Source organism: Aricia agestis, chromosome 12, assembly GCF_905147365.1.
Source record: "Aricia agestis chromosome 12, ilAriAges1.1, whole genome shotgun sequence".
Classification (NCBI taxonomy): domain Eukaryota; kingdom Metazoa; phylum Arthropoda; class Insecta; order Lepidoptera; family Lycaenidae; genus Aricia; species Aricia agestis.
The window spans coordinates 5,909,161-5,921,894 of NC_056417.1; the positions used below are offsets into that span (position 1 = coordinate 5,909,161).

General features: G+C 36.4%; 1 protein-coding gene across 5 annotated transcripts in view; it reads left to right on the plus strand.

The window, feature by feature from the left end:
• LOC121732652 (cytohesin-1) overlaps positions 1–12,734 on the plus strand; it is an 83,953-nt gene that overhangs the window by 47,876 nt on the left and 23,343 nt on the right. The window lies entirely within an intron of this gene.

Here is a 12,734-nt window from a genome sequence, read left to right on the forward strand (position 1 = left end):
TTATGAAAATATCCGCACTTGCGATAAACGGTCTTACTACAAAAGATTTAAACACCTGTTGAACAGTTGATTAGAGAAAACTTCAGTACAAAATGGTCTCAAAACAACTGTTCAACAGATGTTTAGTTTTTTTTTTGTGTTAAGACCGTATATGTTTAAAAATCTTATCTTATATCTTTAAACGAGCAATTCTTGTTTATATATATGTAATTGGAATCTCGGAATCGGCTCCAACGATTTTCATGAAATTTAGCATATATAGGGGGTTTCGGGGGCGATAAATCGATCTAGCTAGGAATCATTTTTAGAAAATGCCATTTTATTCGTGTTTTATCGAATACCGAGCAAAGCTCGGTCAAATAGCTTGTATAATATAATGTAAGATGTGTCTCCTACTATTACAATACATAAAATATTTTTATAGAGCTTATTTACTAATTACATTGTTCATCTTTGATCCTTAGAATTTCAACCCTCGATGTATCAGATTTAGTAAAATTAATAACTGAACGTTCGGGCACATGCATAACTGTATAAAGAAGTTTAGTCATAAAATAAATTGGAAATCGCAAACAAAGTACATATAAGTAAGCGCCGAGAAGCAAAGTAATAAGTAGGATGGAATAATTTTGCGTAGGGATTATTAAGCAAGATACGAATCTGCTTCATCTTACCTAATCCATATTAAGTACTAACGCTATGAATTTGAAAGTATGTCCGTCTTTCTATCTCTTCACGATGAAACCGCCGAAACCGACTTATAAGGAACTAGTAGTTCCTGAGATTAGCGCGTTCAAATAAGCCCTTTCAAATAATTTCCCCCCGTTTTTTCCACACTTTCCTCTATTTCTTCACTACTATTAGTATTAGCGTGAATAAAATATAGCCTATAGCCTTCCTCGATAAATGGGCTAGCTCACACTGAAAGAATTTTCCAAATCGGACCAGTAGTTCCTCAGATTAGCGCGTTCAAACAAACAAACTCTTCCCAATTATAATATTAGTATAGATTTTAGTGTAGGGTTTAAGTCCCACTACTTACTACTTAATCTAGGGTACTTTAAGTAGGGTGTAGGGTAAATCCCACGAAAGGACAAGATTTTTTTTGCCGAAAAAATGGTTCCAGCGCAATAAATAAATTTTGGCGACAAAGTTGCATTTAATCTATACAAGAATAATTTTGAATTTTTTTACCTTTTTTTACTTATGTAACCTCAGTTCCGTTCACGGTTCCGGCATTCGTTATTGAAATTAAAAATATCTACGTTCTTTATCATACCTTGTGATATAAACTGGCATTTAGAATGGTTAGAATACTTTTGCTTCGAAATGTCAGAGCAGTCGGCAAACGTTTTATTTTTATTGCCATTTTAAAGGTCTGTCTAACCTTCCTTACTTGAAAGTCCTCAAATAAGTATTTGAGGACTTTCATACTTAGTATGGAAGTATTTTCTTTAAGTCTGAGAATGCTAGACTGATTTAGATAATTTTACTTTTTGGTCCCAAAATAGTTGTATCTATGGTTCTGAAAACTGTTCAATGGTGACAAATATTGGTTTGTCGCTAGTGCTGGAATGAATTGTTATTTTTCTTTTATTCATTATTTAATTTTTCAAGCCCCATAAGAGCACCGGTGATCGCGACAACAATAGAATACAAAAGCATTTTCTGGCATCTGCGATCGAAGTATTAAAATATCTACTTATTTCTGCAGACGTTAAAGTAGGTAGAGCTAGTCCCAGATAAAATAGTAGGACACTGGACAGCCCTCGAGTACGCCAAATTGGATTAGTGCATTAGTACAGGACACTTATGTAACGTGCTTATGAGATTAGTTTGCGAAGTTCAGTCCGATACTTGGAGTAACAGCTTAACTTGGTAATACGATCGCGAAAGTATTTGTTGTACCAAATACCACACAGCGAAATAACTAATAAGTAAACTTTGCTAGACGTTGCCCGCAACTCCGTGCGCCGAACTTCGTTTATCGGGCGGTAACCGTACATTTTTCCGGGATAAAAATATGTCCTTTGCCAGGACTCAAAGTATCTCCATATCCAATTTGAATAAAAATCGGTTCAGCGGTTGCGTGACGAGGCAACAGACAGACACACTTTCTCATTATTAATATTAGTATGGATATGGAATTAGACAGTACCTACCAAATATTATGACAATCTCTATCTCCTGCAAATAAAGTTGCAGGTAACATTTTGACTGCAGTTCTATGTGAAGCGTGGCTCTACATTTTCTGGGAGCCATTTAGAATTGTGATGAATGACGCCGCGCAGGTGCAACGTTTCTTTAAAATTTAAGAGCCCATATGACCCTAACTTGACTACATACATTAACCTAGATCTCAAAATCTGTAAGGTCTAGAAAACTGATTTTTTGACACAAGTAACTTCAGTTCATAAAGATTAAATGCTCAAGACGAAAACACGATTACTCAAAAAATGCTCGATAGTTTCTTTTTTACAAAAAACCTTGTTTTAGACACATTTTTGCTTGGATCTTCGAAGTTTGCTGTCTTTTCTTTAATATTTTTTAATATCTAAAAAGGTATTGTTATAACCTAAATTTGCTCAAAACACTTTTTTCATAATCATTATAGTTCGTCTTTTATTCAAGTAAAACTAACTCGGCGATGATTCCGCGCCGTCCTTTTTCACCTGGCATATGAAAGACGGGCGTGAGTGTGAAGAGAGAAGGACGATGTTTGATTTTTAGAGTCATGTGAGCTCTTAAGTTAAAATTAACTTTATTAATTGCTATGAATAATTTTAATGAAAGAAAAATTTTGTCAAAACCAACTACAGCTGCAGGTGGCTACAGTTTAAGATATTGTTAGGTCTCATATTTTTGCACAAAAACTTAATCTAGATCATTCCGAAACTGGCTCTGTTTGTGTCACCTATCTCATGAATAAGATAAAAACATTGCATGCCAGGCCTTATAAATAATTTAAATTCCTGCGTAGGTAACTTATAAGGAAGGTGCGTGAAAAAATACTTCACAATAAAAAAAACTCGCACAAAGAATGCAAGTTCTTTGTGAGTTATGACAATATGTATTTTGTATCAAGGTAATGCAAACGTATAGACTATTATAGAGCATTCAGAATTTTTAAAATTATTATACTAGATGATTCTCGCAACGTTCTTTCGACGCAAGAAGCGCTTTTACTGATGCTTTTTTAGGACACAAATCTATCCTATGTCGTTTCCCGGAACCAAAAGTGTCCATACGATTTTATGATGAAGATTCGTCACATGGATAGACAGAAACATAGTAAATGTATGGAATATGGGTTCAAAATTTCAAAGTAATATACAAGAAATTATAATAAAATCCTTTCGTCTAGTACAAATTTACCTACGTTAGGTACCTACGTGCTCAAACGGTAAAAGTCAGAACTAGGTATGTATTTGGCATTGGCAATGCTCCAGTTTCTATCACTTTTCCCTTTGGATTGAATAATAAAAATTCCGCAGACGATGTGATATGCCAAATATGTGCCCTTTTAGGCTGTCGAAAAAGAAAACATAGAATTTACTATTTAGATTAGAGAATAGAGCCAAAAAGGGAAAGATAGAATTAAGATAGAGAAAAGGGACGAACTAGGGTATCACAGTAGATCCGCCTTAAAAATTATGACTTTAAGAGTCCGTATACGAAATTTTGCCGAAATTTTGAAGAAAACGACAGAAATAATCTATATAGATAAAATTCTATCCAATTCGAGAAAAAAGAAAGAAAAAAAAAAACAAATTGTGCCAAAAAACACGATTCAAAACAACCCAAATCTCACATTATATTCTACTCGCCGCAAGGCAGCCTTGATATAATGTGAGATTTAGGTTGTTTTGAATCGTGTTTTTCTTTTTTTTTCTTTTTTCTCGAATTGGATAGAATTTTATCTATAGATTATTTCTGTCGTTTTCTTTTTATGAATTACAGCTCCAAGTTGCCGAAATTAACAGCAATTCTTTGCCCATTTTCTCTAAAATTTTGCCGAGTTACATATTTTTTTACTCAACTATTTCATATTAAAGTGGTAAAAAGTAATTCCAACATTGTATAGACGACTTTCTCAACAGTACATTGTATTTTTTTCATACCGTTAAGACGTCAATACAATCCATAAACATGTGATATTCTAAACCTTTTACAGCAAAAATCACAAAACTGTCGAGGGTTTGAGTAGGATTATTTAAAAATACTTAAAAAAAACAAAAATCTAGCTCCAACATTAGATTATAATTAAAATGATCTTACATGTTGTGCATTAAAACTTATAGAAATACTGTATTTTAATTGTTAAATCACGTCTGTTAATCAGCGAAATCGGCAAAATTTCGTATACGGACTCTTAAGGAGATTCGGTTAGAATCGGTTATGTAGAGTTCTAGTTGTCTAATTCTGTCTTTTGTTCGCAAGTAGAGCTGTTAGTCTGTTATCGACTTCTTAGCACTTATCGAGTCTTATGTATTTCAGAAATCTGGGTAGTCAGTTCTTAGAAAAGTTGCAAAGTTGGAAATCAAAAATATAAGGGAATGCATCGCTTAAGTGACATTGCGTTTACGGTGCCCTATTTCAAAATGAAATCATTATCGATTTCTTACTTAGCTTGTCGCTTTGTGGAATGCAAGTTGACTATATTATGGTATAGCTATTTGACCGAGCTTTGCTCGGTATTCGATAAAACACGAATAAAATGACATTTTCTAAAAATGATTCCTAGCTAGATCGATTTATCGCCCCCGGAACCCCCAATATACTAAATTTCATGAAAATCTTTGGAGCCGATTCCGAGACTAAAATTATATATATACATTATATTTATACATACATTATTACATATATACAAGAATTGCTCGTTTAAAGATATAAGATACGCAGAAGTAAACGATAGTCCATCCCTCTACATATTCTATGATGAGTTTATAAATAAACTAGATGACGCCCGCAACTCCGTTGCGCCAAAATTCGTTTATCGCGCGGGGATCGTACAATTTTCCTGGATTAAAACTATCCTATGTCCTTTCCCGGGACTCAAGGTATCTCCATGCCAAGTTTCAGCAAAATCGGTTTAGCGGTTTGAGCGTGAAGAGGTAACAGACAGACAGACACACTTTCGCATTTATAATATTAGTATGGATAGTTTGTCGATTGGAGTCCTTTCCCACCGGCTGAGTGCACTTGAAGGGTTTAGTGGCACTCGACTCGCGAAATGGCCCTTTGACGGTGACACGCTCGCCCCATAAATGTTTCATGGGTTGATTTGAGTGCTACAGTCGAGTATAAACTATGCATCTTATAATTTGTTTATGGTAGGTATACACCGGGCATGACTTGAGGGGTAGCGGGCGACGCGACGGCGCGGGGGCTACCATATTATATTTTAATATGGTAGCCCCCGCGCCGTAGCATATTATATTTTAATAAGACCATTTGAAATAAATACCTAAAAAAATGCTCTAAAAATATATGCTTCTCTTGAGGTTGCAATCAGTGCATGTGTATCTACAATTTCTACCAATAACGTAAGTTACGTAGGTGTAATTGTTACTAAATACCGTGTGATCGTCTGATCGCGATCTTACCAATGAATAATGATGATCCGTCTGATCACTAGTCCAATATCAAATAGTATATCACCGTACTCGCATCCGCTCAGCCTATTCCTCGCCCTATAAAAGAAATTAAAAAAAAACGATTACTGCACAATCTATTTTGGACGAGTGATCTTAAGAGGGAACGCGGGTGCAGTAGTAGTTTTAAACGAAGAAACGGGCAAAAGAAAAGAAAAGGCACGTGTATTGTAAAAGAGACATACAGTAAATCGAGGTAGCATAGTCCTCTGATTCCTCTTTCAAAATAGAGCGTATCTAATTTTTTTAAATATCTTTATTACTAAGACTTCGATGTCTGTCTGTCCGTCTGTCTGTCACCAGGCTGTATCTCAAGAACCGCTATAGCTAGACTTCTGAAATTTTCACAGAATGTGTATATCTATTGTCGCTATAACAGCAAATACTAAAAACAAAATAAAATTAATATTTAAGGGGGCTCCCATACAACAAACGTGATTTTTTTGCTATTTTTTCACGAAAACAGCTCAAGCCTTGCTTTAATTTTTAATGAAAAAATTACTTAAATCGGTTAAGTTTTGGAGAAGGAATCAGCGGACAACGAATCGAAGATTTTCTGTTCTTTCATTAGAACTTTTGTCGTGTTGTCTCTATCGCGCTCTGCGGTGGGAGACTTGAGATTGGTGAAACAGCAATACATTTTCAAATACCTATTTTCAATTTCTCTCGCCCCTGGTGTATCCTCTTAAGTCTTAAGTGTCTCTTTCGAGTTTTTGTACCACGGACCAGGTCATTATGACATTGGCATAGCATAGCCCATATGTCCACTTTTGTTATTTATTGCCCATGTGTGATGCAAATTTTTGGTCTCATGTTTGAAAATAGAGCTAATTAAAGGGCCCCACTCAGGTTTCGTTTTCCAAAAGGAGTTCGCCGGCAGGCCGTCGCCTGGCCGTTAATCGGAAAATACCACAGACTCACAGTTCCCCACAGATTTTGTAGATTTTGTATCGACGGTCAATGACTGTCAGGCAGCCTGCCGACCAGAGCCTGCAGGCGGACTGTTAATGTATGGGGCCCTTTCATTAGCTCGTTTCGCTTCAATTAGACATTGCCGTTGACGTTGTAATTTGCCGTAACCGTACACATATTCGCCCGTAAAAAAATTGCCTATGTTCTTCCCCGTGAGGCGTGATCTATTTCTATATCTGTGCCAAATTACACTGAAATTGTTCTAGTACTTCGTGAGACTAGCACGTTCAAACAATTAAACGAACTTTTCAGCTTCATAATTTAAAAATTATCTAAGAAATAGATATGGATTTTTACACTATATGTGCCTCTATTATAAAGATTGGTTCTTTAAATCCAATATATCTTTCAACGTGCTCGTAACAGCTATCTTCAGTCTTCACTAAATTAATCTTGACCTGCGGTTTGAACTCCACTCATCTTAAATCAACTTATTAACGTTTATTAAACACGTGTTAAATTTTTAATACAATCTTCCGGCGTTTCCGTGGGATCGATGCTTAAAAATAATAAACACCAGATCCTGTGTTTGGTAGAGAGTCTTAACCTCTACACTTTGTCCGATTATGAACCCAATACGAGCGATAATTTACGTAGGGCTCACACACAAAACTGTTAATTCGCATACCATCGTAATTGCATTTTAATTGGAACGTAGTTCCTTATCGCGCGTTCGGCGTAAAGGCTAGATAGGCTAGACAGAACGATATTATTTTGACCTCGACACTTTTTATTAGTACTTGCATGGCAGGGGCAGAGGGCGTTGATAGTATTACGGTGCGGTTTATTTTTGAGAATAAACCGACGCGTTGTTAGTATTCCTGGGCGTCAGTAGACGGCGTTTTTTAAAAAATTTTTGAGTCTATATACTTAATAAATTATGTATGTACTTAACACTATACAGGATTTTTTAACAAATAACTTTGTTCCATTCGGGTGTCCCTTGACACCTCTCAAGTTTTATGTTTGTCGCAGATATCTGTAATGCGATGCTAATTCGCATTATGTGTGGAAGTCTTTTAGGAGCATGTTCGTCTGTGATTGTCCAATGCCTATGATTGACGAATTTTATAGGCAGCTTCGCAATCATGGTTATCCATTAACGTAGAGACAGACATAATTAAGGATAGAATACGAAACTGCTAAATAAAATTAGAATATTTTTCATAGACCGTTACTACCGCTGTTCAGCAAAATGACAATGGGATCTGAGCTGATGATGACCATCACTTAAATTTAAGTATTGACTTGTCTCCAACGATATGTATTATTAGTGGCGAACTTCAAAAGTCTTAATCTAACCTAAGGCCTAATCTAACTCTTGTCTACAATCTCTACCATGATTTCCGAATACATCTTGGAACCTTTAAGCTTATATCACAGCATATCATTATTTGGCTCTTAAATGTCAGTTAAATGCACGCTTTGCAAACATATTGAGGAAGCAATAAGCAGAAATAAGGATATAACGAATCATTTCATATTCGTAAACTGAAGATGTCGCGGTCGGGGAAAATATAATCACGTTTTTCCCTAGTCCGTGGTAGTTTGCGATTCTGCGTACAGTCCATTCTAGTGCCGAGTTCGCTTTGAAATTTGACCCTTATTCTATTGAAAGAAAGTCCTGTCAGGGGTAAAATAACTTTGAACGCATGATAAGATAGTGATAATGGGGCGTTTTTTCTCCCGACTATCCTCATATTCCATATCGAATGACGTTCATGCCGTCGTTGCTGACTTATATTTTCTCTCGCCTTTTCTTTGGTCCACTCATTGCCTTGGGTTAGATTTTATACGGTCCACAAAGATCATACGAACACAGTAAATCTTGTGAAGCTTCCTGGTTTGGTCCATAGCGAATAGCTAGTAGTTTTTCAGTGTTGATTTAACAGCGTTCGTATCTACTTAAATTATAATTATAATTTTAACCTAAAAAGAATAATAAAAATCCATTTTTATACATGCCTTTGATTTTGCTGTTTAAAAATTCAAATAATGATTTCATCATTAAACTTATTCATGACCTGATTTTGACGGGATTTATTATTTCGTGACTACTTTCATTCTTAGCTTATCAGGCTATCACAGATTAAAAATATCTGTCTCTATTATTATCTGCCGATGACCTACATTGACTCGTGATGTAACGAATCTGTATATTATTTTATAACCAGCTGACCCGGCAGACATTGTTTTGCGTTATTTCGTGTGTATAATAAATAGACTTTGTAATAAGCACACATGATTTCATCAAAATCGGTCCAGCAGTTTCAAAGCAGTTTGGCAACTAACACTGCAACACGTAACCCAGTGCACCACATTTTGACCTTATTACCATAAAAATAAAGTTCAAAAGTGGATCACCAGGTTTGTCAGTGACAGTGCCTTACATAATAATAGTCCTTATCGGTAGCAGCCTGTAAATATATTGTACAATTGTTATTGCATTATTAATGACAAAATTACGGACACGCAAACCTCCGTGCTCCACATATATTTATGTAATACTTAATTATCTTAATTAATTTTAACTATACTTACATAATATCATATCACATTTTATTTAAATCTGACATGTCACGGGTTATTATTGTCTAGCAGGCAGCAGCCATCGAAATATAGTACAGTATAGAACAATTCTGCAGTAAACAGTCAAATGTTAGTTAAAGTATCAGTCCCATGTAGGAGTTACCCTTGCTAAGTTGTTACGTACTTTATGTGATAGAAACTGTCATGTTCCAGTTACTGTTATGACGTAGTGCGTAGCTAGGACAACAGAAAGAGTATGAACGATCAGATTTTGATAACCAACTGAAAGTTTCACTAAATGTACTCTCGAGGAAATTGATTCCTAGGCAGTTCACAGACCAACGTCATTTGGTCGGATCATGTCGATTCAATCTTAATTGTGATCTGTCGGCTGGGTTTGACGTAACGCGACCAAACTATGTAGGTCCCCCATCTGCCTAGGAATCAACTTCTCTACACCTAAGTTTGCAATTCGTGGAACTCTATTTTGATTCAGTTACTCTTCTATAGTATTTATTATCGTGGCTACCAACCCTTTTCATGCTCAAAATTAATAAACTCCTTTATCTATAACAGTCAGAGTCAACATAAGTTAAAAGGGTTAAATATTTACCTACTACCAAAATAACATAATATATTAGCTTTTTATGATTCCCATGGTGTTTCACTCGTAAAAAATTGGAAAACGTAGGGAGTATGTGTCGAAATGGAAAATTGATTACTTTTTTATACTCTGGGGTCGGTTTTAGAGGGACACGACGTGTAAAATATAATAATATTATTTATTAGAAAAAAAAAATTAGGTTACGCGTTTGAAGGTAATGGAAAAAAAAATAAGTTGCCTGTACACAGGGAGTTTATAATATCACAAGATGACGCCCGCAACTCGTACCTTTTTTACTGAATACAAAGTTTCCTATGTCCTTTCCAGGGATTAGAAGTACCTATCTCCATACCAAATTCATTTCAGCGGTGAAGGGGTAGCAGAAAGAAAGACAAGCTTTCGTATTTATAATATTAGTATGGAAGTTTCATTGTATGATAGTACTTACCTTTTTACTCTTAATATGAAATATTTTTGTCACTTCTTTGCGAGGTAACAAGAGAGTATTGTTCAAAAGAGTGCATTCTGACGATGACGTCTACAATTCTTTTCTCTACAGTCTCTTCAGATTCTTTTTTTTTATCTCCAACAGGACCTCTATGCCAACTACGTAAGGATCATTCTTATAAAACTTCGAGGTGAAATAACTGTGAATGGACTATACAAGTAAAAAGTTATAAACGAAGACGGCGAAGGAAATTTAATAAAATTCAATATCACACTGCTCGTCATACTCATACTTGGCAAGGTTTTGGAGAGCAAATTGTGTGATTGGACTTAAAAGTGAGGTGATTTTTCTCGAATGTTTGTTAAAGGTTGCTAAAATAATATTCAAAAAGCCGTCCTTTCGCGAATGACGAAACAAAAATGCTATTATATTTAAAATTAATAAATATGACGTTGGGAAATGGGATAGCACTGTTTTGTTATAGTTTTGACTCGTCAACCTATATTTTCCGATTTTCCTACGTTTGAAAAAGGACTTTTCTGAATAACAAATAGGTGAACCTACGTATCTAATACTTATTCATAGCTGGGCTTTTATTTGTAAACCTTCTGTTACCTGTATGTAACACAAATTCTAAGGTACTGTAGGCCTACCACGAAACCGTTTTGAGACTCAATCGGACGTGAAAGTCCGCGTCCTGCTCTAACAACGTCATTTCACATTTGTTAGAGTAGGACGCGGGATTCTCGTACGATCGTTTGTAGTCTCAAAACGATTTCGTGGTACGGCCCATGATACGTATCTTGCTATTCTCGTATTATAAATTCACGAACATTTCTTGGTTTCTTCATGCAAATGCTTGTTTATTCATCTGCATTATGCACTACTCTCTACTACTGTACCTATCCAATGCCAAATTCGTAAACATAGATAAAAATATTCTACCTCTACTTCTTATTTAATCGCTCTGTCTAGATGTGATTAAATAGTTACGAAATTATAAAGTAAAAAAATAAAAACTTTTATGTACATAAGTTATAACGAAACCACAGTTGTTTTAAAGGCTGAAGCCATCGACGTTAATTTCCTAACGTTCATATTTTAATGAGTCATTTGAACGTTGAAGAAATTTTATAGTAATTATTATTTTAATTGTAACGAAATATCCAATAGACTGTATAACACAGTGAGACTCTTCTGAAATTTAATACCTCGATCGTGGAAAACCAGACACAATAGCTTAACTATTGTTATCGCGGCCGCATGTGCCCGGTTGGGAGTTGAAGCATAATATTATACATATTCAGTTTTTATAAAATACGTGTGGCACTCGGGGACTGCCGCGGTAAAGCTATTGCAGTTAGCAGCTGGTCTACACGCATACATCTAGTCGCACGCTCACAAACACAGTGCCGAAGTCAAAACGACGTTAGTCGAGTGTGACGTTTTTTTATGCGGAATTTCTTGGTTCGGTCGCCGCGCTCAAAGCTCGCGATAAAAGCTTAATAAGTACAATATTAATTAAAATTATAATAAAAGTTTTCCGGCAAGGACCGCTTCATTATTTGGTAGACGACTTATTAATTTATTTGCGTATTTCATCACGAGGTGTAGTGTCCTTGATTAACTACTACTCCTTTTACTTGATAAATGAAACGATAGACTTGATATACCGTTACTTGATTTATTGATATACTTGATGATCAAATGACCCGGGTGTGCGAGCACGCGCGATCGCCTTGATTGATCGATGCGAACTGATTTTAATAAAATAATTAACTAATTACGCGAGCGCGTCCTAAACGCTGACTCCTTAAAACCCTAAAACTGCTTGATGTACGATATGGATCGTACATGCTCCCACACCGAAAAGTAGAGAAGTTAGTAGTGATGAGATGATACAAGGTGATTCCATTTTGTCCTTAACCTACACTTGTTAGTAAGTAAAGTACAAATAAAAATTCATGATTTACAAAGAATTAAACTTAACTCTATCGTCACCGATTACGTATACAGAACGAAAGGTCGGTGACGTGCCTTTGTTTTGCTTAGGTACGTTAGAACACGACACCCGTTTAAAGTCTTGCACTTGTTTGCACGGATCACTATAACCTGGGTTAATATAGCCTATATGACGCGAAACCTTTTTAACACACTTGTCACTCTCACTGCACACACACTGATTGTCAATCACCGCTGTGGAGGAGGAGGGCGGCTGCCGCCTCGCCACCTCCGGGGTGGGCGGCGCCGCCCGCCCTGCGCGCTGCTCCACCTGCTCCACCGCCGCCCGCGCCGACCGCCGGCGCCGGAACCTGCGCGCTCCCCAGACACCTGCTCCAACAGCAGCCACGATAACGATGACGTACGTCGCCGTATAGTGATGAATGTCGTGGCTGCTGACGCTGTCGTACAGCGGCACGGTCTGCTTTATCTCCTCTATCTGCTTCTGCAGATGTGTCAGCTGCCTTGAATGTTCGCTGACGTCCTCGTCCCCTGCGCTAATAGTGCCGTTGCTCGGTACCGATAT